General features: G+C 36.2%; 1 protein-coding gene, 1 long non-coding RNA gene and 1 other non-coding gene across 5 annotated transcripts in view; 1 reads left to right on the top strand and 2 right to left on the bottom strand.

Annotated features, from left to right (window-relative positions):
- The window catches only part of FBXL17 (F-box and leucine rich repeat protein 17), a 493,271-nt gene that overhangs the window by 292,773 nt on the left and 172,650 nt on the right, over positions 1-27,848 (top strand). The window lies entirely within an intron of this gene.
- LOC113593198 (uncharacterized) lies at positions 103-24,321 on the bottom strand. The gene is made up of 3 exons (XR_003413280.2): positions 23,766-24,321; positions 3,948-4,056; positions 103-306 (listed from the first exon to the last, which is right to left on the bottom strand). It is a non-coding gene; the product is annotated as an uncharacterized LOC113593198 (long non-coding RNA).
- On the bottom strand, positions 1,968-2,074 carry LOC113594966 (U6 spliceosomal RNA). The gene has a single exon (XR_003415449.1). It is a non-coding gene; the product is annotated as a U6 spliceosomal RNA (small nuclear RNA).

Here is a 27,848-nt window from a genome sequence, read left to right as displayed (position 1 = left end):
AAAGAAGACTGCAATTTGAGAACACGTGCTGATACATGATTGGAATCTCACCACGTGATCTGTTAGATGATAAAGTGTATTTCAGAATACTGTGCTCGCCTGTTAACTTAGAATCGGTCATATTTTTATTTTTCTACAAACAGTGACAAATATTTATGAATGTACACTAAATCTGGACTTCCTGACCCACTGTTGGTTCAGTTTCAATTCTTGTGTTAAGGTGTACTCGGCTCTGGGTGGTAGGAAACTGTGGAGGAGCACAGCCCAGTCAGTAGAGCCTTCAGGTTTACAACTTTCCCTCCGTTCCTTAAGAAATCAAACACAAAATTATAAACAAAAAACTTGAATTCTAAATGTGCAGTAGTCTTAGTCATAGTTAAAATATCATACAAAAAATTTATGAGAACATATGACCAGGCAAATACAATGCAAGGATTGCTCCCAGGCCTTAGAAGGGCTCATGGAACGTAGAGGCCCTTAAGCTCGAAGATTACAGAAACTAATTTTCTAGTGATTATAATTATTCCTTTAAGTTTTCACTTTCTAGTCACATAAAAAAGTATTTTTTCTTATTTTACCACTTACTTTAGGAGTGCCTTTGCATGTTTTAACTGAAACTTGAATGTTATAGTCAATTCATTTATTCAGTATTCAGTGAATGATCATTTATTGAGCTGCTAATATTTATGAGATTTGGTGCCTGCTAATAGGAATGCAATGATATATATGGTCCTGGACGGAAGGTTTTAAAAAGTACACATATAACAATGTAATCATAAGAGGTAGGTATTGTCTATTTTACATGACTCAGACAGACCGTCTAGTTAGTGTATACCCCCCCACATTCTTATGATAACAAGTTTTTCTGTTATTTAAATTATTACTGATATCCACCACTTTCCTTTTAGAACACCTATTCAATGAGATATAATCTAGTTATGTCTTTTAGGACATCTATTTAAAACATAGTCTAGATTCAGAGTTATATGATACCATTACCTTGCTTTATTGTACATCTAAGAAGAAAATTAATAATTTATTTTTTACAAGATAAACTAAATAATCCATTTGTAAAATTTATTTTTGCTTTAAATGCTTATTTAGATTTTACACTTATATGCTCAGTGCTTATTTTCAAGATCCAGTGCTTTATTTAATGTAAGATATAGTTATCTCATTTACTTCCATATATGAATCAGAAAACCATACTCTAAAGGCATATATGTTGTGTTTTGAATAACTGAGAATAAAAGTGAGAAATTCTTAAATCCTACTTCAGGTAAACAGTGTAATTATAAAACAGGTGATAGCCTTGTGAAAATATCCAAGTTTATAAAGCAGATAATAAAATGGAGAAAAATTGCAGTTGTTCACTTTCCAAAATGATACATAATGAAAAGAACACTTTAAAGTTTTGACACTGGCCTCAAATTTTAGATACAAATTATACACTTGAAACCTGCTTTATTCAGGAAAATTCATATATAGTTAATTTAAAAGATTGCATTATAGTTCCCAAGAATTATACAGTTGTTTGAAGTCACTTTAGAATGGAGATTATAATTACTATGATCAATGCTTTTTTTTAATTAAATATAATTTATTGTCAAATTGTTTTCCATACAACACCCAGTGCTCATCCCAACAGGTGCCCTCCTCAATGTCCATCATCCACTTTCCCCTCTCCCCCAACCCCCATCAACCCTCAGTTTGTTCTCAGTATTTAAGAGTCTCTTATGGTTTGCCTCCCTCCCTCTCTGTAACTTTTTTTCTTTCTCCCCTTCCCCTCCCCCAGTGTCTTCTGTTAAGTTTCTCAGGATCCACATATGAGTGAAAACATATGGTATCTGTCTTTCTCTGCCTGACTTATTTCACTTAGCATAATACCTCCAGTTCCATCCACGTTGCTGCAAATGGCAGGATTTCCTTCTTTCCCATTGCCAAGTAGTATTCCATTGTATATATAAAAAAAACATGGAAGCTTCACGAATTTCCATGTCATCCTTGTGCAGGGGCCATGCTAATCTTCTCTGTACTGTTCCGGTTTTAGTATACGTGCTGCTGAAGCAAGCACTATGATCAATGCTTTTATTTTAAGTATGTGATACGATGGTGGGGTCATGTACATGTACGCATGAGACCAGGCCAAGTATATATGCCAAACTACTACCACTACTACTGCTGCTTCTTCTCCTTCTTCCTCTTCATCCTCCTCCCCCTCCTCCTCTTCCTCCTCCTCCTCCTCCTCCTCTTCTTCTTCTTCTTCTTCTTCTTCTTCTTCTGAGAGAGGGAGGGAGAGAGAGAGAGAGAAAGAGAGAATGGGGGGGGGCAATGATGGGGGGAGAGAGAATCTCAAGCAGGTTCCACACCTAGTGTGGAGCCTGTTGTGGGGCTCAGTCTAATGACCATGAGATCACGATCTGAGCTGAAATCAAGAGTTGGAATCAAATCAGTTGCACAACAAACTGAGCCACCTGGGTACCCCTATATGCCAAACTTCTTTTTTTTTTTTTAATTTTCATTTATTTTTGAGAGAGAGAGACTGAGCAGGGGAGGGGCAGAGAGGGAGGGAGACACCGAATCCAAGCAGGTTCCAGGCTCTGATCTGTCAACACAGCCTGACACGTGTCTCAAACTCATGGACTGCAAGATCATGACCTGAGCTGAAGTCAGACACTTAACTGACTGAGACACCCAGGCGCCTTCTTAAGTAAAAAAAGATTTAAAAGATAATCTATATATTTAACTTACCTGTTACATAAATTAACATTAATGGTTATTATGTCTTAGAGATTTAAAATGCTTCTTTCATTGGCCAACATAGCGACTTAGTTAATAACAAACAGTAGTAGTTTGCAGACTTTGAGTGATTTCTAAGATTTCATAACCCTCCTTATAATCAATTTCATGATGTCCCCCAGGAAAAGCATTTTGAGTTTCAGAGCCTAGGTCTGCCCAGTTTCTCTTCCATTCTTTCCCTTCTTAGCATTTGGAAGACGTTCTCATCAGCAATGGTATAAAGTAAAAATCCCTGCCAGGAACCTGACTTTCAGTAGTTCTCTGTCTCCTTATGAAGCCATTCGTTCCTCAGGTACTGTCCATTTTTTCTTTGGTAGCCCTTCCTTTCTCATATGAGATGTATTGGTAACCATAGAATTTCTAGCTCAAGTCCTGGTGGTTTTATTTCATTTTTCTCATTTTTTTTCTTTTCCTTTTTCTTTTTTTTTCCTCATCACCTCTTCCTTGAGAGGAATTTTGCCCTACAATTTGAAGGCTACTGGAAAGAAGGACTCTTTTAAAACTGAGATTTAAAATCCTTTCTTTCAGGTTCAATCCAAGTAGTTTTCTTGTTTTCCTATCTAGGGATAGGAATCAAACACATACCTTGAATTATTAGCTTCGAGAGTAAGAGGTTAACTAGAAGCAGAATTTATTAATTTTGAATTATCTTCCTCCTCTGTAAAAATTCATAGTAAATCATTCTATAGTCACAACATGGAAAGGGTCAATTGCTACATTGTGTTTTCGAATTTCAAGTTTTTACCATTATAAAATATGAGAAAGTACTTGGCAATACTTTCCAAATAAAAAATGTGTATACCTTTTGACCTGGAATTCTACTTTGAGGTACTTATCTAACAAATAACCATGTGTGTAAAATAATATTTAAGGATGCTTACTGTAAGTGTGATTTGTATGTACAATGTAAAACTAACAAGTTCTATATGAGAAGTTTAAAAGTAAAATGCATCTTTCTTTTAGGCATTATACATTTTCATTAGGATTAAAAGAATGATCTCAGATGGTCTAGGCCTCTTAAAAGCTGAAATTAGTTTCTAGTCAAAGATACCTAGAGAGGTATATAGTCCAACTATGTAAGTAATTTATAAGCATGTTTTTTTATTCAGGTTAAAAAAAAAAGAACTGAAAGATCACTGGGAAATTACCATCAGACTTTCTGGTCCCACTAATATTGGAGGTTGATTTAGATATTTCTCCTGCAGAACTTGTCTTGATAAGTAGATACATCTCAGGGGATAAAGTCCAAGTATTTAACTGTCAAAGACAGAAAAAGAGTAAGTAAAGAAAAGCCCAAGACACCAGTAGAAGGAGAACTAAATTTATCTAAGACATAGTTAGAGGACAAAAACACAATCAGGGTAGCTCTACAAAAAAAACAAATAACAAAAAACAAAACAAAATAACAAAAAAAACACACACACACACACACACAAAAACAAAAACAAAACAGACGGAAGTTGGTAAAATGTCCAAAGAAAAGTTCTCCCAATGATCTTGTGACTCAGCTATTAAAAAAGAAAAAAAAAAAAAAAAAAAGAGTGAAATGCAGAAACAGCATGTATGCACTGCTATTTATGGGAGACAAACTATATATATACACATACATATGAATATGTATATATATAACTTACCCATGTATATATACACATACACACATATGGCATATATTTGTAAATGCATAGGTTATCTGTGGAAGGCTATTCATGAAATTGCTAAAGGGTAGATAGCTAGCCTCCAAGGAGAGAAACAGGGCATTTAGGGATAGAAGAGTGGGGGAGTCTGACTTCATTTTCACTGTCTTACAGCTGTATCATTTAAATGTAATCTCTCTTAAAATATATATCTAAAAATAGATAGGACATTTAAAATTAAAAGTAAAAAGAAGCAGGCCAGGTGAGAACCTTTGATGGAAGAAAGGTGCGGGAAGGAAGACTGCCCCAAACTGTTAAGCCCAGGAACCCTGAAATAAGAACACCAAGCCCTTTAGGTCTAACTGTCCATCTCACAAACTCTGACCTGTAAGTTTCCATGTGGGGGAGAATGCACCCATCTGACCAGGCCAGGGAGTCCGCTTGCATTTCAGAAAGGTGTCATTTTAAATTGGTAAGGTAGCATTATAGGAGTTGAGTTTTCATGAGTGTATCCCAGATAGACTTCTCAGTTTCCCTAAAAGCACAAAATCATTCCTGGAGTACTGAGGACTAGGTCCCAACTTTGCCGACCCAGGTGAAGTGTCATCCTCAAGAGGCCTGCCATGCCCCCGCTGGGCACACACCCATAGATGCCATGTCTGCTCTGTGACTGTTGGAGGGCTGGGTGCACATGTTGTTTGCCACCCATCAGGATCTCCCTTGCCCTGAAGTTTAGTTTTTATTTCATAGACTAAAATGAGCTCAGATTCCAAGAGAAATAGGAAAATGAGTGCTCATTATCTACATTAGAAATTGTGAAGTTATTTCTCAGAAAGTGAAACTTGATGGACCCATAAAAGAATATTATCTGTGTGGAGAATACTTCAGAGTAGAATAAAGAGCATGGTAAATGATTGACTGACATAAATATAGGTGTGCCTGCAATATATATCAATAAACAGGGCCGTAATATCAGGGACCAGAAGCAATCTATTTCATATTTAAAATATCAAGTAAAAACTATCTCCACAATTATGAATATTTAAACAGTATTATTGCTTCTCAATATATAACACATGCAAACATACCACATCATTTTTATTGCCAAAAAGGAAAAAATAATTAAAACTATAAAAAGCTGTTCTTAGTGTCATTTTAATGTCTTTGTTATTGCCATTTATCTCTGAGAGATAATATGAAAAAGAAAGTGAGAAATAATGCATCAGTAGATGATAAATTTTATTCATAGCAAACTGTTTTAAAAAATCACTGTTGCTTTTTATGCAGGAGAATGACAGGGAAAACAAGAAAGACATATCTGTTATAAATGCCTGTTTCATATTTACATCATTTTAAAAGCAAGGGTTTGCTTCTTCCATGAACTTTTCAATTTAGTTTCCCTCTTTGTTTGATTTTTGTCTTACCTATTTTCTTAAACTTAGGAAAGAATTTTATTCATTTCAATGAATGCATGCATGAAGGAATTTCCAATACATGGTTGCATTGTGGGTACACATACAGATCATTCACTCACGACTGTGACAGATTAGGAATATAGTTCAAAGACTGGGCTTCTTATCTCCTCAAGTGAAAACAGTAGAATGAGAGGCCGTGAAGGTAGGGGATTGACAGTTCAGGTCTTTAAAAGCCACATTAAACTAAGATTACTGAATGGCCTATGCTTTGTACTGAACCTCACCTCAGGCTTGCTTGTAAATGAGACAGGAGGCTAAATTCTTGAATAGCTGACTAGGAGAAATGATGGTGCCTCTCTAGGTTTAGATAACCAATTCATTGCAGCATCTCCTTTTCTCAGAGTGTTCCAAATAAGACCATCACCATCATTTCTCAAGCCATTGGGGAACAGTCTGTAGGACAAATGACAAAGTTCTGGGGAATGTCAACTTTCCACTGTGATGGATAAAGCAATTTTTTGAAATGAAAAAATGAACTTTAAATAAAACAGAAACGCATGCTTTGGGTGTAAAATGTTTCTTGACATACTAACTGAAAACAGCGTGATATGACATTGTGTCTCCAACAGTGTATGAGATAAAAGAGAGAAAAACCCACACATACACAAACACAAAAAGCTACATTATTAGAAAACAATAAGAGGAAATATATAAGCAGTGACTGGTGACTGCATTAGACTCATAGGATTATTTCTTTTTTCTCTTTTTATTTTCCTGAACTCTTAACTTTTCTTTTATGAACCTGTATTGCTTACATAATAATGAGGTGAAAAGAAAGCCCTGTCCTTTGGAAATGTAGTAATTTTATGTTTTTATGTTTTTGCAGTCACTCCTTTGTGCAATCTTAATATTCTATAAATTTGTATGTTATAATGTCAAAAAGAAAAAGTGAGAAAGGAAAATAAGCCATAGAAAATTTAGAATAAATACCAGAAGAATATTTAATAAATGGCTATTGTCCCCCTCCAAAATGTTGGCACGAAAATTGCCTTAGCATTTTAAATCCTAGATTGAGAATACTAGGTTCATTAGGTAGGGAGTTTATCTATTTAATATGTTCCCTAGAACATAGAATCCAGCTTACTCCCAGCTGTTGAATAGTTTGTGATTCTTATTTGTGGCTCACTTTGGGGATTCTCCTCTCCTTCCTTTTTTTTCATCCTTGGTAGAATTGCCAACTTTGTTGTTAGAAAAGTTTGTGTTCTTTTTAATTGATACCTATACTTTAAAAAATATGAATTTTATATAGCTGGATTTCTAGCTTTATGTTGTATAGCCCTCGTATCCATGGCCACATAAGTATGATGTCTGTATGCTAATATGCTTACTTAATCTTTAATACATTATATTTTAATAATATAGGAATGCCAAGCTACGGAAGAGCAAATGAAAAGGTCATTTTTTATTCATGTACTACTGAATGTACCTTCTGCTTGTAGCTCATTATACATGCAGTTGAGCCCAATTTTTTAAAAGTGGAAAGCATACCAAATTAAACCACAAGTTTCACAACTGATGTTCCTTTTGTAAAAGGAGTGCTCTCCATCTTTTCAATTTTATTTATTCTGACTGCTTGTTACTCATTTGTGCTTCTCTCTTCTCTGTTATAGTCAGAATTTCTAATCCCATTTCAAGCAGAAGGCTGCCACTTTTCATCAGAGAAGAGGCAATAAACACGCATCACACTTATATATGCGGGCTTTCATCTGGGGAGCTCAAAGTGTTTTATGCATAAGTAGCATTTCCCCTGGCTTTTTTTTTTTAAGTAGGAAAAATAAAGTCTAGAGAGCTTAAATGACTGAAGGAGGCCCACACCTGCAACAATGGAAGTCGTGATTTTAATTAAATATATATCTATGAAAGTATTCAGGATTCCTTGACCTGGATATCAATTTATATGCAATGTTTGAAGAGTAACAAAATTGTGGAGAGTAAAAATTAATACTAGCACACTCTTGTCAGTTAGGGGAAATGGTAACATAACAAAAATGAGCTCTAATGTAGAGTAACTTCATAAACTTGACTAATTCATTTAATGCCTTTAAATATCGAGATTATAAAAAGAACTCAATAGGAAAGGAAAAGTCTTTTTAGGGTCGGGCTTTTCAGTGTTACTAGGGTTGAAAGGGTCAAAGAAAGAGCAGCCTCTGTATGGGGTCTAGTAGGGCAGCAGGAAAGGCCCGGCTCCAGAATTAGCCCCCTTCATTTAATCAATCTCACTCTTTCTTCCTCTGTCTTTCCCTCTCCCTCTCCCTCCTATCTTTCCTCCCCTACCTCCCCCAACCTTTTCTTTTCTTTTCTTTTCTTTTCTTTTCTTTTCTTTTCTTTTCTTTTCTTTTCTTTTCTTTTGCCGAAGACATAAATGATCTCAGTGGTACAATTCAAAAGCACGAGTAAGAGATTGACAGAAAATAGGGAATTAATAATAATAATAATAATAATAATAATAATAATAAAAGACCATCTTATTTTGAGTATGTCTAGACTTAAGTCTGTGGTTTTCAACCTGCCTTGCACTGGGTCTGTGGGCAGGGCCTTGGGGAGGACTTAGAAGGTCTTTTGCCACCTCCACTTTTGGTGATGGTGGTGTTGTGCAAACTTGGTTTAATATGTGTGGGGGTGGCGGTGAAAGTGGGGGGAGTTTGACTTACATTGAGAAGGAAGGCATAGGATGTGAAGGCGAGGATGGAACGAGAAAAATTAAAACCAAAGAAGGCTGTGTCTTTGAGAGAGTGATGGGTGAATTTAGAGATTTAAATGTAGAGGTCAGAGTTCATTGCTTTCCATGATGAATGAGTCTTTGGGAAGGTAGTTTTCTGAAAAGGATTTTCAGAAGTGTAACTAATAGTGAGAGTCGAGTGGCTAAGGTACTAATCTGTAAGAGATTATTGAATTTGCTGGCATGTGACACATTCTGTCTGGTGAAAAAAATAGGCTAAAAAGTGCTGTGTGTTCCATAGACTCTTATTAGAGATGGGTGGCTGAGAGCTTAGTATATCAAATAATGGATTGGGTGAACACCAAAGGGACGTCCATGTGATCTCACTATATCTCTCTGCCATTTATAATGCAAACCAGATTAATTTCCTAAGAAATATAGTTACTGAATTAATTCTAAGAAAAACTTTAATTTCCATCTAACTGAAAAATGGCATGAAGTAGAATTTACTAATACCAGTCAATATATTTTTTAGCTGTGCAATGTCTCTATATACACATATTTGGGTATAGTGATATTTAGGTAAAATGTAGATATATACTTAGCAAATAGTAGTACATATATACTGACGATTTCCTCCTGAGTTCCAAGGTATATATATTTATTTCCCCTGTGTAGAGTGTAAAATCACTCCCTATGTAGATATGATGAAAAGCACTTGATCCGCCCCCCCCCCCCCACAAATTATCCTTATAAAATTTAGAAATACTCTCGAGTGTCATAAATGCCTGTCAATATAGTAGTTGGGGGAAAATTGTGGGTATATTAGTCTAGAAACAAATATCTAAGATGTCAGACACCTGCCTGATATTCCCACTGCAAACATTTCATGCTCAAAATTGCAACCTGACCATGATGTTTGTGATGGTTCCTCTGGAGAACAAAGCAGCATAGCAAAAAAGCAGAACAACAGCATCCTGAGGCAATATTTTTCAGTGCCCGTAGCTACTCCTGCTTAGCCTGGTGGCTCTGGACCAGATCTGCAGAGAATGCCAGGGAAGTGCTGGATAAAAAGCTTCTGACACGTCCTCCTGCTAAGGCACCATGGCCAAATCCAATGAGGAGAGGCCACTACTCACTCATTGGCAGTGCAGCCACTTTCCAGGGTCCAGTGATGTGGGAGCAGGTCCTCAATCCCTCTAGGCTCTTGCTTCTTCATATGTAAATGAAAGGATGATAAAACCCTTAAGGCCCTGCCAGATTTAATATCCAGAGATTATGCCATTTAGCCTCATCTGCCCTGGAGCTAGTCTTTGTCTATACCTTTAGAAAATGCACTATAGGTCTGTACCTAGTGGATAATGTACTAAATAAATATTCCTCTATGTAGTAATTATTGTAAAAAGGGAAAAAAAAGCATAGTGTAGATTATTATTACAGTCAAGTTTGAAATATCAGAAGTTGTTCCCCAGAACAATTTACACTTGGGAAAATACTTGGTCAAGTCAAGTGAAATGGGCCTGCAATACTGTTCAGAGCTTTTTCTGTGCTTATATGCATTGTGACCCAAATCAGTTTTTTCAACTGATTTGAACGAAGTCTGTCTTTTTTGTTTGGAAAGTCTCTGCATTCTTGCAAACAATGTTTTTGGCTCTTGTCAGTATTCAGCTAAATAATCATCAAATATAGTGAGTGTTTTTCTTCCTAAAGTCTGCCCTTCTCCTAGCTTACTTTTGTCTCCAGAGACAACATTTATGGAAGTATCTCAAAGCATTAGGCTAGGAATTCAGTTTTAGGAAGAGGTGTAGAAATATCGGAATAGTAAGAAGCTACAGACCTGGCCCAGATTTACCTGGTGTTTTGAGTTCCATTCCCCTCCCTTTTCTCATATAAGAAAGTGTCCGGGTAGATAACTAGTAGGGAAGGAGTGCATATCTTAGATTCTGAATTATTTCTAGCTTTAAGTTTATTCTCTTAGAGAAAAGCACACACTTTGTAATCATAATCATGCCAACCTCAGTTTAAATCTGCCACTTACTGGATATAACAGTAAGGCTGTGCTCCTATTTCTGAATTTGGAAAATGGAAAATGGTAGAATGGAGTAATATATCACAAAATTAAATAGGTAAATATTTGGCAAATTACCAGCTATTGAATGCTCACTAATGTTACTGGCCTTAATTCTTTCATTATCTAGCAGAGAGGTCCTAGATATAGGAACTAGTAACCTGGTCTCATTCCTTTACTAACTTATTACTATCACAACATATAATATTGTTGCCCCCAGGACTTAATATCCCTACAACTCAGTCCTCGCAATTATCAAATGAAAATAAAACCACATACACAGTGTTTTCAAGTATAAACTAAGATAATAGATGTGTAATTAATTTCAGTTTTTTAAGATTTTATTTTTTTAAGTAATCTACACACAACATTGGGCTCAAACCCACACTCCCAAGATCAAGAGTCACATGCTCCACCAACTGAGTCAGTCAGGTGCCCCAATTTCAAAAGATTTTTAAAGTACCAATTAATAATGCCATTTTTTAGTAGCAGTAAAATTATTATTGACTATTACTCTGACAGTGGAACCTTTTTGTTGCCAGTGAAATATCTATTGTAATGCGATTGCTGAAAGATTAAGCATACTATTTTAACAAAATCCCTTTGGACAGATTTAAGAAAAAGTACTGAGCCTCTTGTTTTCCATCTTACACAGCAAGGTTTATATACTTTTAAACATTTGTATACAAGTTCTTTCATCTTCAACAGCACAACTGTAAAATATTTAGAGTTTTTGAAGATTATGCATTTAATTTTTAGCTAAATTGTATATAGATCAAATCCATGCATCAGAAAGCCTCCAAAAAGGGAATTTATACAGCCTGGAGAGATGGAGTTAAAAATTTATAAGTCTTTGGGAACTTTAAATGGGAAAGACGTTAAAAAAATGTGTTTTTGAGACACTTAAAACTACATTTTAGAACTATGGGAAACTAACTCTTGGTAAATTCTTAACATGAAAAGAATTTCATGTTGAAATTTTCATAATGAAACTTATGATGTTAATTTCTTCTATTACATTAAAGACACACCATTATGAAAATCATTAATTTCACAATGCAAAGATACTATTGGCATTGATATTTTGTACAAGTTATCTTAAAGCATTTTGTTTTGAAAGTTTATTTCTGATGTGAAATTTTAATAGTTTAGTACAAAACAAAATTTTTTAAAACAAATTTATTTTTTTCAACGTTTATTTATTTTTGGGACAGAGAGAGACAGAGCATGAACGGGGGAGGGGCAGAGAGAGAGGGAGACACAGAATCGGAAACAGGCTCCAGGCTCTGAGCCATCAGCCCAGAGCCCGACGCGGGGCTCGAACTCACGGACCGCGAGATCGTGACCTGGCTGAAGTCGGACGCTTAACCGACTGCGCCACCCAGGCGCCCCTAAAACAAATTTAAATTTTATTTTGAGACATATGTTTATCTTACATTATGTCAAACATTTTTTTTTTTCCTAAGTTTTTCATTTGTATATCTGATCTCTTGAATAGACTTTGGGTTTTGAAGGCATTTGCAAAATGCTTTTGGGTGGTTGATAGCTTACCTGTCTTTTTTGATAAATCTCCATTTCCTTACTGGATATTTAGGAGAGAGATCTAGATTCCTCTGGGGTATGTCTCTAAAGCCCTGGATGCTTATTCTGTCTATTGCAGCCATCTATTCATAATTCACTTTCCAAGTGTCGATAGTTAGATGGGCATTCTGTAATTTCCTGTAGGAGTTAAGTGTGTAGACAGAAAAAGTCCTAAAATTGTATTGTTGAGAAAATATTTCAAAACATGTAAATCATTGGTAACATTGTGTTCCATCTAAGATATGCTTAAATTGGTAAAGATCATAGGCCATTTGTCTATTTTCATGCCATAAATGATGACAAAGAGTGCTTCATAGATGTTTTTATAGGAGTTTATTGTAGAGCATGTGAGTCCATAAATTTCTGTATGCTGAGTTCCATCTCTGGGCACAGCACTGTATCAAAACCATGGCATGAGAAATCTCTTCTGCTTAACACCTAGTCGTGAAATTTGATTAAACATGAGCCTCCTGTATTGGAAAAGAGGAACATTCTCATGCCAATAATTTTAATATTTAATAATAAAATACTAAAGATTTAATTTTTAAAAATCTTTTTAATTTAAAAAAAAATTTAATGTTTATTTTTGAGAGAGAGAGACAGAGCACAAGTTGGGGAGGGTCAGGGAGAGAGGGAGATATAGAATCTGAAGCAGGCTCCAGGCTCTGAGCTGTCAGCACAGAGTCCAATGTGGGGCTCAAACTTAGGAACTGTGAGACCATGACCTGAGCTGAAGTCGGACACTTAACCAACTGAGCCACTCAGATGCCCCCTAAAGATGTAATTTAATTTAAATTTAGTAAGAAAATACTAAAGAAAAAAAAAACCCTTAAAATATTTTACAAATACATATTTTCTGATTTAGAAGTATTAATAATGGCTAACAACTGAAATAATAATTGAGTGCTTATGATTATGAATCACTGTACGTGTATTATACCATTTATCTTCACAATAATCCTGTGAAGCCATTATCTCCATTTTATTGTTAAGGTCATGGACCATAGAGGTTAAATAATCTGGTTCATGGTCATACATCACAAGACAAAACCATGTGTGAACCTAGACCTCTGATTCCAAGTTCTGTGATATAATGCTCCATATCTACTGATACATTGTTACAAATTTTATAGTTGCTTTATTGCCCCAAATATCTAAACCAAATCACTCCTACATTACCAAATCTGCACTCTACCTTTATATTCTTACATATTTAATGTCTGATAGTCAACTTTCATGATAAAAATCTCATGCCCACAAAACCTCAGAAATTATCTCCTTATTCCTACAAATCTTTTGGTAATTAATGTTTTGAAAGAAAGATATTAAATCTAAACAAATTTAAGAATATGGAAGAGGGGCGCCTGGGTGGCTCAGTCAGTTGGGCGGCTGACTTCAGCTCAGGTCATGATCACGCGGTCCGTGAGTTTGAGCCCCGCGTCGTGCTTCGTGCTGACAGCTCGGAGCCTGGAGCCTGTTTCGGATTCTGTGTCTCCCTCTCTCTGACCCTCCCCCGTTCATGCTCTGTTTCTCTCTGTCTCAAAAATAAATAAACGTTAAAAAAAAAAAAGAATATGGAAGAAATATTAAAAAGCCGTAATATAGAAGGGTCCATGTTATTCATTCTGCTTTGTGACTTTATTTGTGACATATTCTTATTTGTGACTGTTTCTTGAAATCTTGACATGTCAAGGAAAATATGTATCATCCTATTACATGTGTGCATCTGGATACCATAATTTTATTTAACGTATTCTATTTATGTTTGCAGTAATAGAATTTCTGTCATAGGACACAGTCACTGAAAGTTTTCTTAGTTTTGTTCATCCTATATCACTAGGATCCAGAATATCCCTAGGCCATGTATGGCGGTCCTTAAGTATATAAAATGAAGGGATGAATAATACCAGACTACATTCCAGAATGATGTTGATAATTTATGCTCCTGCCACATGTGTATCTGTTTCCCCATATCCTTCCCACAGCCAGATATGAAAGCTGACAACTAAGTCCACATTGTCTTTTTATAAATAAACTGCCTTTTGAGTGAGTCTAGAAGCTCCAAAGGATCAAAACTCACAGCGGCAGCTGTGTTTGGGGTGGCTCCTAGACAGCAGTCATAATATCCACTGCAGTTTTAAAAGGCAGTGTCAGATTTCTAAATGCTTATTCATAATTCAAGATTTTATTATACCTAAATATGTAATTCTTATCATTTTGAAAGTTTGGTTTAGAGAAACTAAAATATAAAGTTTTCTATTTTGTTTCCCAAGATGTAAAGTAATATCTTCACCATTTTTACTGTTTTTAAATAAAGTACCAAACAATGTCATTTTAAATTTATGATGATGAGGAATTCTGGCATGGGGCTTTAGGCACTTATTATGTATTCATTTTATGCTGATTTGCTGCATTGTCATGTTTTCCAACAGCTTTGAGATAGGGGCTATAATTAAATCAAAACTATAGCAAAATATATTTTACTGAGATAATTTTTTTTTCTATTTTCAGTATATTAGAACATACAGCTAGGATTTGGGGTAGCTTTCTGTGATTATTGTCCCCAAAGTGTATGAATAAACCTCAAAATTAATTAGTACTGATATTCCACTGTACAAATGAAGACTGATAATTTTTAACAGGAAAAGATATTTTAATTCTGGTACTTTATTATAGTGACTTTGAATATCTTACATAACTTGGCTTTTGGAAAGGAAGCTTATTTTAAGCATTTGTTTTCCTTTTAGAGCAAAGTCATCATCTCATTGTCTTATAACTAGCTAAAATGAACATTTACTTTCATTTTAAGCTACTGCCAATTCTTTTGTTAAGTAAGCAGAATATAAATAAATAACTTGTCATTTTCTAAGTCTAGTTGATATCAATACATTTTACTGTGTATTTTATCTTTGGTCAAATGCAAAACACAGCTTTTTGCAATTTAGAAAGACCCCCAACTTCTGATTTATTGAGGCCATAGTTGTGGTAATATGATCTTCATTCTAAAACTATAAACATCATATCATTTTCTCAATCTATACCACTTTAATCTGATATTATGAATCAATCAATTAACTTAAATAGTGGAAATAATATTTGGGACAGGATTTAAAACAGAAGTAATCTATGGATTCCATTAAGTTAAAAAGGGGGTCCAAAACATTTATTAAAGAACAACAAAACCAACTTGTAACTCAGTAGAAACTCTTCTTTTCTGCCCTTATGGGGATTAGTATTTGTTTATTTCAAGAGTTAAGGGGGAGGTAGGGATTGTAAAATAAAATATTAAAGTAGTTTGTATCATTTAAAATTCTATAAATGCCCACTTATTCACCAGTGTTCTGCTGAAGGACTAAGACCTTTTATTTGTACAAGAGCGTTCTGATGGGTGTTTCATATCATCTCACCTCTGCCAACCCCAATTGCATCATCAGGGATCTCCAATTTTCAGTACATTAAAGTGGAATGTGCACTAAGATACTTCTTAGCACTAAGAAGCAATATAAGTACAAACCTTCTAAATTTTAGACTTTCCCCTAAACTTTTAAGATTATCTCACACCTAATTCAAAAGCATTTTTAGTGAGTTACTTTTATCAGATATATGCAAAGCATTCAACGTAGTTTTATAAAAATAATTATCTCTTTTTCACTTTCACATTTAATTTATTATAACATTTAGTTAAGTTGCACAATTAGAAGAACAAATATGGATAGCATAAAGAGATTTTAGGGTAAACACATTAAACTACCATATGATAGATTTTAAAAATTTAAAGTTTATCATGGAAAGTTTCAAACATATATAAGTGTAGAATCAAAAAATGAACTCTTATGTACCCATCACCCAAATTAAACAATTACCAACATTTTGCTGTTCTTATTCATCAATTGATTTCCCTCTAACTTTTTTTTTCCTGGAGTCTTTTAAATTAAATCCTGAGCAAATACTTATTTGTAAATTCTTTTTTTTAATGTTTATTTTATTTTTGAGAGAGAGAGAGAAAGAGAGATAGAGTGTGAGCAGGGGAGGGGCAGAGAGAGAGGGAGACACAGGACCTGAAGCAAGCTCCAGGCTGTGAGCTGTCAGCATAGACCCTGACTTAGGGCCGAACTCATGAAGGACAAGATCATGACCTGAGCCGAAGTTGATGCTTAAACCAACTGAGTCACTCAGGTACTCCCCTCATTTGTAAATTCTTTGGTTATCTCTAATGAATGAAGATTTTTATTTATTTTTTTAATTTTTTTTTTTTAACATTTATTCATTTTTGAGAGACAGAGAGCGACAGAGCATGAGCAGGGGAGGGGCAGAGAGAGGGAGTAACAAAATCTGAAGCAGGCTCCAGGCTCCGAGGTGTCAGCACAGAGCCCAACGTGGGACTTGAACCCACAAACCGTAAGATCATGACCTCAGCCGAAGTCAGATGTTTAACCGACTGAGCCACCCAGGTGCCCCCCACCTTTTTTTTAATAATTTTTTTTCACATGTATTTATTTTTGAGACAGAGAGAGACAGAGCATGAACAGGGGAGGGGCAGAGAGAGAGGGAGACACAGAATCTGAAGCAGGCTCCAGCACAGAGCTCATGTGGGGCTTGAATCCATGAACTGTGAGATCATGACCTGAGCTGAAGTCAAGACACTTAACCAACTGAGCCACCCAGGCACCCCGATGAATGGAGATTTTTAAGTGTACACATACAATACTATTATTACAGCTAACAAGCAACACTAATTTCTTTAAAGTCTTTTTTCAGCTTATTTGTTTAAATTAGGATCTAAACTAGGTTACATGTTGCATTGGGTTGATACATGTTTTAGTTTCTTTTGGTGAATAATACCCCCACCTCCTGCATTTGCATGTCATTTATTTGTTGAAGATCATGAATTGTTTGTCCTACAAATTTCTTACATTGTAGAATTTAGCTGATTGTCTTCTTATGGTGTCATACAGTATGTTTTGCTACTTGCCCGTCCCCCATATTGCCTATGAATTGATAGGTAAATTAGAAGCTTGATTAAATTGAGGTTTCTGGTTTTTCAGCAATATACTGGATAGGTAGTACCGGATATGTCTTAATTAAATCAGGAGGTGCATCACATCTAGAGATAATGGAAATTTTAAATAAAGTAACAATAGCTAAGATATGTATCATTTAATATGTGCAAGGTAGAATTCTAAACAACTTACATATATTATTTTAATCTTTACAAAATCCTTTTGAAGTGAATGTTATTACCCCACTGCACAGTTAAGCAGAGTAAAGCACAGGGAGGTTTAGTAACAGACCAGATTTGGTCTGGTCCCTGGCTCTCAGACTGCGGAATTTGTGCTCCATAGCACTCTGCCATTCTGCCTCTTGAAAGCACTGACATTTCCAAATTACACTAAAAAGAAATGTGTTCCAGATCCTTCTAGTAAACATACCGTCTTAATTCTGTAAGCAAATAAATGTTAAAGGGTATATATTTTAAATAAAAAGTACTTTTGAACTATGTTGTTTACCTCATCTTCCTTCTTTGAAAATAATACCTTGTAAACCATATTTATTTTCTTGCTGTGATATTTACTCTCACGTTGACAAATTGTGGTATTTTCTTTGTCCTGAAGTAGAACTTGTCATGGAAAGTGAATTTACTTCCCTCAGGTAAATATTTCCTTTCCAATATCAAGAAGTGTAAGATGAGCTCCTTGAAATTAATAGCAATTTATAATTTTCAGTAGCCGTCACATTTTTTAAGAGTTTATTACAGTTTTTGTTCCTTCTTTTGCTTACCTAAAAATGAATATTATAGCGTCTTCTGAATCATTTTGGCTTATCTAGTGTAGAAGATAAGTCTACTAGGAATTCAGCAGAGCCCACTTCATGTTTCTAGTACATGTTCTTATCCTATTATTATACTTTTAACTTTATGGATTTCCATATACAGTTTTTCTCCTTTTAAATCCCTTTACATTTTGTTATTACATGCTTTTTATCCTTTATGGTAGCCAGATTTTTCATAGATATTTCTCCTCATAACTACAAATTATCTAGTCCTTCTGCTTAAAAATAATGTCCTACTTTGTTGATATATTCTCTTTTTTTAAAGTTTGTATTTATTTATTTTGAGAGAGAGAGAGAGAGCTTGTGCATGCTGGGGAGGGGCAGAGAGAGAGGGAGAGAGAGAATCCCGAGAAGGGACCCCAACACGGGCTCGATACCACAAACTGGGAGATAGTGACCTGAGCCTAGATCAAGAGTTGGACACTCAACTAACTGGGCCACCTAGGTGCCCCTTATTGACATATTCTTAATAAAAGTGATGTATTTAGTCCTTTTATTTAGAATTCTAAGTATATACAAGGGCATGACTTGTCAGCACCAATCCTTCACTCATTTCATTCAACAAACCTGTCCTGAGCATCACATCACAGATGAGTAAAACACGGACCCTGCATGAGGTCAGAACTAGAAGTCAGGTCAGGATGATGAGCTATATACTTCATACAGTGGTCACAACAGAGGAGAAGGAAAACCACGGGTCAGGAGCAACAGTCAGTCTGAGAAGAGACCAGCACTTGGGTCTGAATTAGGGTTTTAAACCAATGTGGATGAATATACATGGTATTTTCAGGAGTTGCAAACCTAAATGCCCATAAAAGCCAGACAAAGAATGTACATGAGTAAAGTAGATCAAATGTATTCATTAGGGAATGGTGGGGACTGTTACAACTAAAGAGCACATGTCTGATCTAAAAGCATTCATATTCAAATGTTTGTTTAAAACACAGACTCAGCCATATAAAATGTGGCTGGACTCTATATCTATGGCTCCGGTAAGATCTAAATATATTAAAAGGCATAGTGTTTTGAGAAAACATCTAGGTAATAAATGTGTTCAGTGCACCAAGTCAGACAGTTATGCAGAATATATGTGCCAGAAGTCATTCTTAGTTTTCAATCTACATTGAAAGAAATAGGTGGTGAACAAAATTTGAACAAAAAAAAAGTGGCAGAATCATTGTAGTCCATAAAATGGGGGGATAGAGTGTTCCCAGTGAAGTAGCAGTTGTTATAAGATAAGGCATTCTACTAGATTATTGTTAAGCAGACCAAGTGCATGCTTAGTGTATCAGCACCACGGGGACAACATAAACAATCTGGGGGGAAAAAGAAAACAACTTTGATCTTCCTTTTATAAATTGTACAGTTTAGTGGATTTTTTAATTGTTATGCAATTACAGGTGAGAGAGAAACCATGTGGTGTTTTTTGTTTGTCGAGGACTTCATGGCTTCTGCTCATCTTTATCTGGCCTGGATAAGGCAATAAAATTTAAGATTCCAAGAATAGAGGGGCTAGGTGTTTGGCTGAAGACCAGACTCAGGGTGACTGGGTATGGGTGTTAGAAGCTGGGGTCAATAAGGGTGACTCAGTCTGGTTAAGCATCCGACTTTGGCTGACTTCGGCTCAGGTCATGATCTCACAGTTGGTGAGTTTGAGCTCTGTGTCGGGCTCTGTGCTGACAGCTGGGAGCCTGGAGCCTGATTCAGCTTCTGTGTCTCTCTTTTCTCTTTATACTCCTCCCCTGCACTTGAGCTCCTCTTTCTCTCTCTTTTTCTCTCAAAAATAAATAAACATTAAAAAAAAAAAAGAAGTTAGGCTCAATAACAAATATGGCCCTGTACTAATATATGAATACACAGCCCGATGCCCATTAAGACTTCTTTCTCCCCCAAATAATTGTGAATGCCTCTTTATAATTAATGTTTGATATTGGTTGTACTATCTGTTAAGAGAGATTTCCAAACTTAAAGATTTCAGCTCTGTATTAATTTTTGCAGTAAACATGCATTTATTTTTCCTTGCAGGGATTTATAGACATTGATTCTAATCAGTGTTTAAAGTTCACTTTAAAAAGAATTAGACTGAATGTTTTGAAAGTTATATGGGATAATTGAATAATGTAGAAGTATAAAATGACTTTTAAAAGCTTCCACACAGTTAATAACTTTGCAATTATTTCTTAGTGGTTTCCATTTTTAAATATTGATATTATGAAAAATAATACAGTAGTTCATAGAATTCTTACTGTAGTTTTACATAATTGTGAAATAAAGGTATCTTTTTCCCTCACTGAATACCAGACTTTGATCATGTAAGGTTTTTAGTAATATGCTTAAAGTTATTAATATCTTCAAGTTATCTTTATATTATGTATCAGAAGGCTCTTTCAGATGTAGCCGAAATCCTCAAATATGTGCTTGGCACATCTTAGTATGGCTTACTACGAACTTTTATATGTCTCGAGCCTTAATCGAATACTTTAAAAGATTCATGACTATTTCTCTCCTTGATCCTATTTGGAAGCCATGTTTACAGAATTCTTTAAATACCTGATGTTTATTTGCTTTACCCAAATCATCTAGATCAGAGGTGAATCATTGTATGTAAGACATAAATAAAATTTACAATGGAGTGGAAAAAGATAAACTGTCAGGTTAAATTTTCTTTGATCTTTTCTTTTTCTGTGTTCACATATGATTATAGAAAAACATTGACTTTATCTCTTCAGCAGTACTAAGCATCTTAATGTTCACTTGAAATTTTCTGTATGTTTCAGTTAAGATTTTTATTTTATATATATTATATGTAGCTATGAAAATCAGTGGACTGCAAGTTTCTTAAAATTGGCCATTTTGCTTAAATAATTATAAATAGTAAAAGAAAGGAAAATCATTTGTTTTTATCCCCAGTAATTGAAGAAAATTCTGAGAGATCCACGGTATCCAACTTTTACTATTTGCTGACGAATGCCAAAGTCCTAATCTAGTTTCTGGCTATATATTTTTTTACAATGTTCTTGGTAATAGAATAAGCAGCCTACTTTGTAAGTCACAACATTCTATAATGTCTTCCACCAAATACTGATTTAGGTTATAAACCTTAAATGATGAAAAGCTTGGTGGTTATAGAGGAGATCATAGTTTGGAGCTGATTTTAAATTAGTTTCTAACTTCTAGTTCAACTTACGAGAGATAATGTGGAAAGCAACATATAAGGTAACATTGAGGGCTATATGAGATGACTAAGACTTCTTTCCTAAAATTATCTGATTACTGTTAGTTACACTGCTTGGGATAAAGATGATAAAAGAAATGGAATTAGCCATGAAGATGTCCCAAAGACCTAGCAGATGGAATGTTGCATCTGGGCCAAAAAGCTATTACAAAGAGTCTATACCAAGCTTTGTCTGTATAATGAGTAAATCCATATCATATATATGTACTTTTAATGTTGTGTGCATTAAAAAGTTATGGAAATACAAAGATAAAGTTTAAAATATTGATCTGTTTCCAAATATAGTTTGTCATTGTGTAAATATTTTCTTAAAAGATAAAAAAAGTAGGGGCATCTGGCTGGCTCAGTTGGAAGAGCATCTGACTCTTGATCTTCGGGTTGGGAGTTTAAGCCCCACACTAGATGTAGAGATTGCTAAAATAAATAAACTCAAAAAACAGATATAAAAAATTTAATTATTATCGTGATAGAACATTTATGTTTTTTAATGTTTAGTCTTCATTACATACTCACCAGAATGTCTAGATGTCTGATAACATCAACAGGTGAGGACAGGAAGCAACTACAACTCTCAAAAGTGTTTGTGGCAATGTAAAATGGTATTACAACTTTGGAAGGAGATTTATCAGTTTCTTCTAAAACTAATCATCTACTAAATACATACTGCTAATACTCTATGACGCAGCAATTCCAATCCTAGGTTTTTACCTATGAGAAATGAAAGCATATATCTACAAAAAGATTGTACAGCAATGTTCCTAGAAGCACTATTATTCGCAGTTGCCCCCAGTCTGCAAACAGTTCACATGCCTTTCCAGAGAAGAATGGATAAAGAAACTTGGTATATTAATATAATGGAATACCTCTTGTCAATTGTAAGTCACAATCAGGAAGAACTACTGAAATATGAAACAACATAAATGAATCTCAAACCCTTATGCTATGTAAAAAAAAAAAAGGCCTTACACAAAAGAGTACATACTGTATGTTCTATTTTTATGAAGGTTTAGAACAATCAAAACTAAGCTGTGGTAAAATAAAATAACAAAACATCTACAACTGTAGTTGCCTTTTTGGGTGGGTATGAGCAATGACTGACTAAAAGGGGGCATGTGGGAAGTTGGTGGGGTGCTACAAATAATCTTGATAGCAGTTCAAGGTAGACAGATGTGTGCTTTTGTCAAAACTGATTGCATTTAAGATTTATGCATTTCACAGTAGGTGAATCTTACTTTACAAAAAAAGAACATTGAACTCTAGTTAATGATGTATATGCTGAAGTGGCTAGGAGTGAAATGTTTGCAGTTACTTTAAGATGCACCAAAAAATAAGTTAAATTGATGATAGATACCTGGATGGATAGAGAAATAGATGGATGGATACATGTGACATAAAGCACATGTAGAAAATGTTAATTATAGAATTTAGGTGGTGGATAATGGGTTTTCACTGAACAATTCTTTCAACTTTTTGTATGTTTGCAAATTTCTGTAATAAAATGTTGCGGGGGGGAATGATTGTTTATTCTAAAAAAGCCATACCTTTTTTGGAATTTATTCTAATTCAGGCTTTAGATATGGTTACATTCTTTAAAGTTTTCCTTTTTTGTCCCTTTCACAAATTAAAATTTTGTCTTATCCAGTAACATCATCATAATTGCACTTAGATTGTTACCTTTATAAATCACATTCCTTGGTGCCACATGTATAATGGTTAGTTTAATAACATTTATTAGGCTTTGGATTCATTTCCTACTGGTACTATAACAAATTATCACAAATTTAGTAGCTTAAAAACAAAGATGCCAGAATACCTGGCCTCCTAGTCAGGCTTTCCCTGTCACCCACTGAATGGCCTGGGCTGAGTCCTCTCCTGGCATCAGCTGCAAGCATGAACAAAGATAGGTGTCGACATTCCAGCGCGCTCTACTTCCCCTTCACCACGTCCTTCCAGCTAAAAGTTAGTCCGTTGGCAGAATGGCCTGAACAAGAAAAACCAGCCATCCCACGTGCAATATTTTTGGTGGTTTCAGTGATATTTCCTTAGAAAATGCAAAAATGGAAGAATTCAGAAACTTGAATTTCAGTCGAAGTCTTTCCAAAATAGCACCCAGTCATAGCAGGTTTCTAAAAAGAAACCAAACTCAGGGTGTAAAACAGTCCCGAAATTAAAGGCCCATGTGGGGAGTGGACCACCGCCGCCTGGAAGCCCAGGGCCAACCCCGCGCCCACGAAGCAGGCTCGGAGGGAAATCAGCAGCAGGAAACCGGAGGTGGAACCTGACCTCTGATGGATGGTTTTGCAAGACGGCAAGCAGACCCACCCGGGAGTAAAGAGGCACTTCCTTCACACAACACAGACAAACCCCCTAGAGACAAGCCCGGGAAACTCGTCTCGCCGAGAGCGGGTGGGGCAGGAGGGTTCTCAAGAACAGAGAGGCACATTCTGGAAAGAGAGTAAGTTTACAATACCCAAAAAGAACCTACTAGAAAACTGGATGTTCCAGACAGTAACGAGGAGGAAATGAAAGAGTTGCTGGGAAGCTTCATGGAATCTTCTAGAAAAAAAGCACACTCCATCCAATCATAGCTTTTCCTCAGTACCACAGCCAGCAAGCAAGAAGGGGTAAAACTCTTCCGGTAGGATCGGATCCCGGCCTAACGGAGAGTCCTTTCCGCCGGAAGCCGTTCCGGGGCGTCGAGTTGGCCGCCCTGATGGTCGGCTGGCAGCGCCTCGTCAGCCGCTCTCGGCTTCTGAGCTCGCTCCCCACACACTCGCTCCTCGGGACACACAGCCTCCCGCCGCCAGCGTCGCTTCCTCTCCTGCTCCCAGTTTGTACCCTCGACGTCCGGGGGAGGAGCGAGTGAGGCCGGCTTGGGCGCTCTCGGAAGCCACCGCGGCCGGGCGGACTGCTCCCATTGCTCTGAGGGTCACAGGGTGTTGCCACAGGGGCGACCGGGCAGCGCACGCTGCTCCCTCAGCTTCCTGACCTCTGGGGGTTGAGAGGCCAAGTCAGACTTGTTCTGTCTTTAAACTCTTCCTATGGCAACCCTGACCAATTACAGAGCAATACCCCCAAAACTAACTTCTGGAGCCACCTACAGCAGAAAGGCAAGTCAGTTTACTTTTTGTAGAAGAGAAATTTGCCTCCTTTCCTTTTAAAATTCCCAAAAGGAAACAAATCTCTAACCAGGCACAGTTAAATGTGTGTTATTTCCAAAAGAAAGGACAAATCAACAAACACCCCACAAATATTTACTCTCTCATGACTGTGGAAGACAAACATCCAAAATCAGTTTCGTTGGGCCGAAGTCAAGGCTCTAGAGCCTTCCTGAAGGCTCTAGGAAGGAATCCATTCTTCCTGTTTTCAGCTTCTGGTGGCTACCAGCATTCCTTGGCTTGTGGCCAAATCACTGCTGTCTCCACCTGTCCTCACCCTCTGTGTCACTTCTCCATCTGCCTCTCTTAGAAGAACACTAGGTATTGTTTGAAGAGCCTCATCAGATAATCCGGGAGAACCTCCCCCTGCGAAGACCCTTTTTTCCACATAAGGTTACGTTTATAGGGGCACCTGGGTGTCTGAGTCAGTTAAATAGGGGGCTTCAGCTCAGGTCATGATCTCACGGTTTGTGGGTTGGGGCCCTCATGGGGCTCCCTACTGTCAGCACAGATCCCGCTTCAGATCCTCTGTCCCCCATCTCTGTCCCCTCCTCTCCCCCCCCCAAAAATAAATAAACATTTAGGGGTACCTGGATGGCTCAGTCCCTTAAGCCTCCGACTTCGGCTCTGGTCATGATCTCCAGGTTCGTGGGTTCAAGCCCCGCGTGGGGCTCTGTGCTGACAGCTCAGAGCCTGAAGTCTACCTTTCTCTCTTTCCCCCTCCCTCACTCTTGCTGTCTCTCTCTCTCTCTCTCTCTCTCTCTCTCTGTCAAAAATGAATAAACATTTAAAAATTAAACATAAAAAAAGAAACTAAATGTAAAAAAAATGTAAAAATGTAAATGTATAAATGTAAAAAAACCTACATTTAGAGGTTCCATGGAATAAGAATTGTTATCTTTGGGGGCCATTTTTCAGCCTACCACAGGTGTTTTTTTATGTGCCAAGTTCTGTGCTAGGGCCTAAATAATATTAATTAACATTTAATTGCTTACTGTGTACCAGGTGCTATCCTATGTGTTTTATGTCAATTTTTTTATTAAGAAAAAATTTGATTTAGCATGAACTTATTGGACCATACATTTCTTTCTTGCATATGCCAACTATTAAAGCCCCAGAGTGCTAGTTTTCTGAGAAATGTATGTTAGGAAATTCTATTCTATTCTAAATAACCCTGTCTTATTTGTGTGGAGGATGTTAAAGTTGACAAGATTGTGAATCCCCCTTGGGAAGAGGCTTGGCTTATCCATCTTTGTATCCATATCGTTAGGGGCATAGTAAGGGTTAGTAAATGTTTGTTGAATAACTAAAAGCATCTTTGCAGACATTATGAAATGTAACCTTTATAAAATCCTTGGAGGCAGATATCGTAATTTCCATTTTACAGAAAAGATTTAGAAATCTTTTTGTTCATTTGGGAATGTTTTTGTTTGACTTGGGAATGTTGAACCCCATTCCCAACACTAGGACAGTGGATGCACCCATATACACACACTCACATATGATGATGATAGTCTGAGCATCTCAAACATATTTCCAGTATCTGTAACTGATTGATTTTGTATATGAAACATTAAAATTTAGCAAAATTCTGATGTAACTAAATCTATTTTATTATTATACTGTTATTAATCATGTATAATATAGTTTTAATTTTTAAATTTCTTGAATGGCCAGTTTCTCATGGGTTAAGTCCATAGTGGTATTAAGAAATGAGAGGACAGGGGCGCCTAGGTGGCGCAGTCGGTTAAGCGTCTGACTTCAGCCAGGTCACGATCTTGCGGTCCGTGGGTTCGAGCCCCGCGTCGGGCTCTGGGCTAATGGCTCAAGCCTGGAGCCTGTTTCCGATTCTGTGTCTCCCTCTCTCTCTGCCCTTCCCCCGTTCATGCTCTGTTTCTCTCTGTCCCCAAAAAAAATAAAAAACGTTGAAAAAAAATTTTAAAAGAAATGAGAGGACATTTTCTAAATGATGCAGAATATTTTGATACTTTTTTTTGAAACGTTAGCCTTTACCCAGAACTGCCTCAGGCATATCTAGTCTTTTTGTAGGTTCTTTTGAACATTAGATTTTTAAAAAATCATTGATATTATGAATCTTAGAAATAATCCTACTGTCCTCTTTACTTTGGTTCCTTGAAAGCTTATTCCAAAATCTTAACCCACTTGCAGAGGCTTTTCAGCACTGAATCGTATGAATCCCTTCAGGGTGAGTATACCCCTGACATTATTTTACTATCCGTATTTCTTACCTTTCTTGCCTCAAATATTTTCTTTATAATTTTGTATGCATTTCTAGTGGAAAAAACCTGAATGTAAGTAAACAAAATAAATTCAAGTCCCCTACTAATGATGAAATAAATGAATATATTTTTATATATTCATTATTACATATATATTCTTGTTATTTATAACAAGAATCATTACACATGTTATATGTAATGTAGTATTTTACATATTTGTATTGTTACATGTTATATATATCGTTTTCTTCTTTTTCCTCTTTATAATACTCTTTTCACAATCTTAACTGAAGCCACTAGTTTGACTAGTACATCCCTGAGTTTATATCACATTCTCTGACTTGCTTATACTATTATTACTCTTTATATTTTCATTCACCTTTTTAAAAGTTTGGTGTGTCATTGAATTGCCATTATTTTCCCCAAAGCCCCAGATTTTGCTAAATGGCCTAAGTGTGTTTTGTTTCTGAGGACTACGTATTTACCTTTCAATAAAAGATCACAAAAAGGAATTTGTGCTCTAATTTTATTTTTTAATACAATTCTGTCATTACCAGGGAAGAACTCATGATACTTTCAGGACCCATAGAAGCACAAAACTGATCATCAGATTCCAAGCACATTTACCTGACATCCCTTTCAAACACCTGGCATTGCTCTTGCCTCTTTATTCCACGAATTACTTTTAAAAACAGTAAACTCTCTTCTCAACTCTCAATCTTGCTTTTTCTCAGAATAGCAGAATGAATTCCTTTATTTAGTTGGGTACTTGAGAGAAGTGTTGTTTTTTTTTGTTGTTGTTGTTTTTTTAAGGCAGAGCAGGAATGTCAATACTGTTACTCCATTTTGCTACATGGTTTGTTGCTTATGCAGACAGAACTGTAACTATAATCAACAGTAGAGCATTGAGAAATATGCCAGAGATGTGCCGTTCATTTTGATATAACTTTAGAATAACATAAAGCTGAGTACTGGGTTTGGGAGTGTTGCTTGTTCTTGCTGTCAGACATGATGTTGCCTGCAAGGTACCCACTGTCTGAAACAAATGGTGAAATGATTCTTCCTTCCCCATGTTTTTGCAACTTTCTGCAAGGAGAAATTGGGCAATGCTTCCCTCCATGGTTTCTCTCAGTCTTACACACTGGTTTCATTAGCTTTCCACCACTCTCC

Source organism: Acinonyx jubatus, chromosome A1 (assembly GCF_027475565.1).
Source record: "Acinonyx jubatus isolate Ajub_Pintada_27869175 chromosome A1, VMU_Ajub_asm_v1.0, whole genome shotgun sequence".
NCBI lineage: Eukaryota > Metazoa > Chordata > Mammalia > Carnivora > Felidae > Acinonyx > Acinonyx jubatus.
Note: the sequence above shows the minus strand (reverse complement) of the source record. Positions and strands in the feature narration are given on the sequence as shown.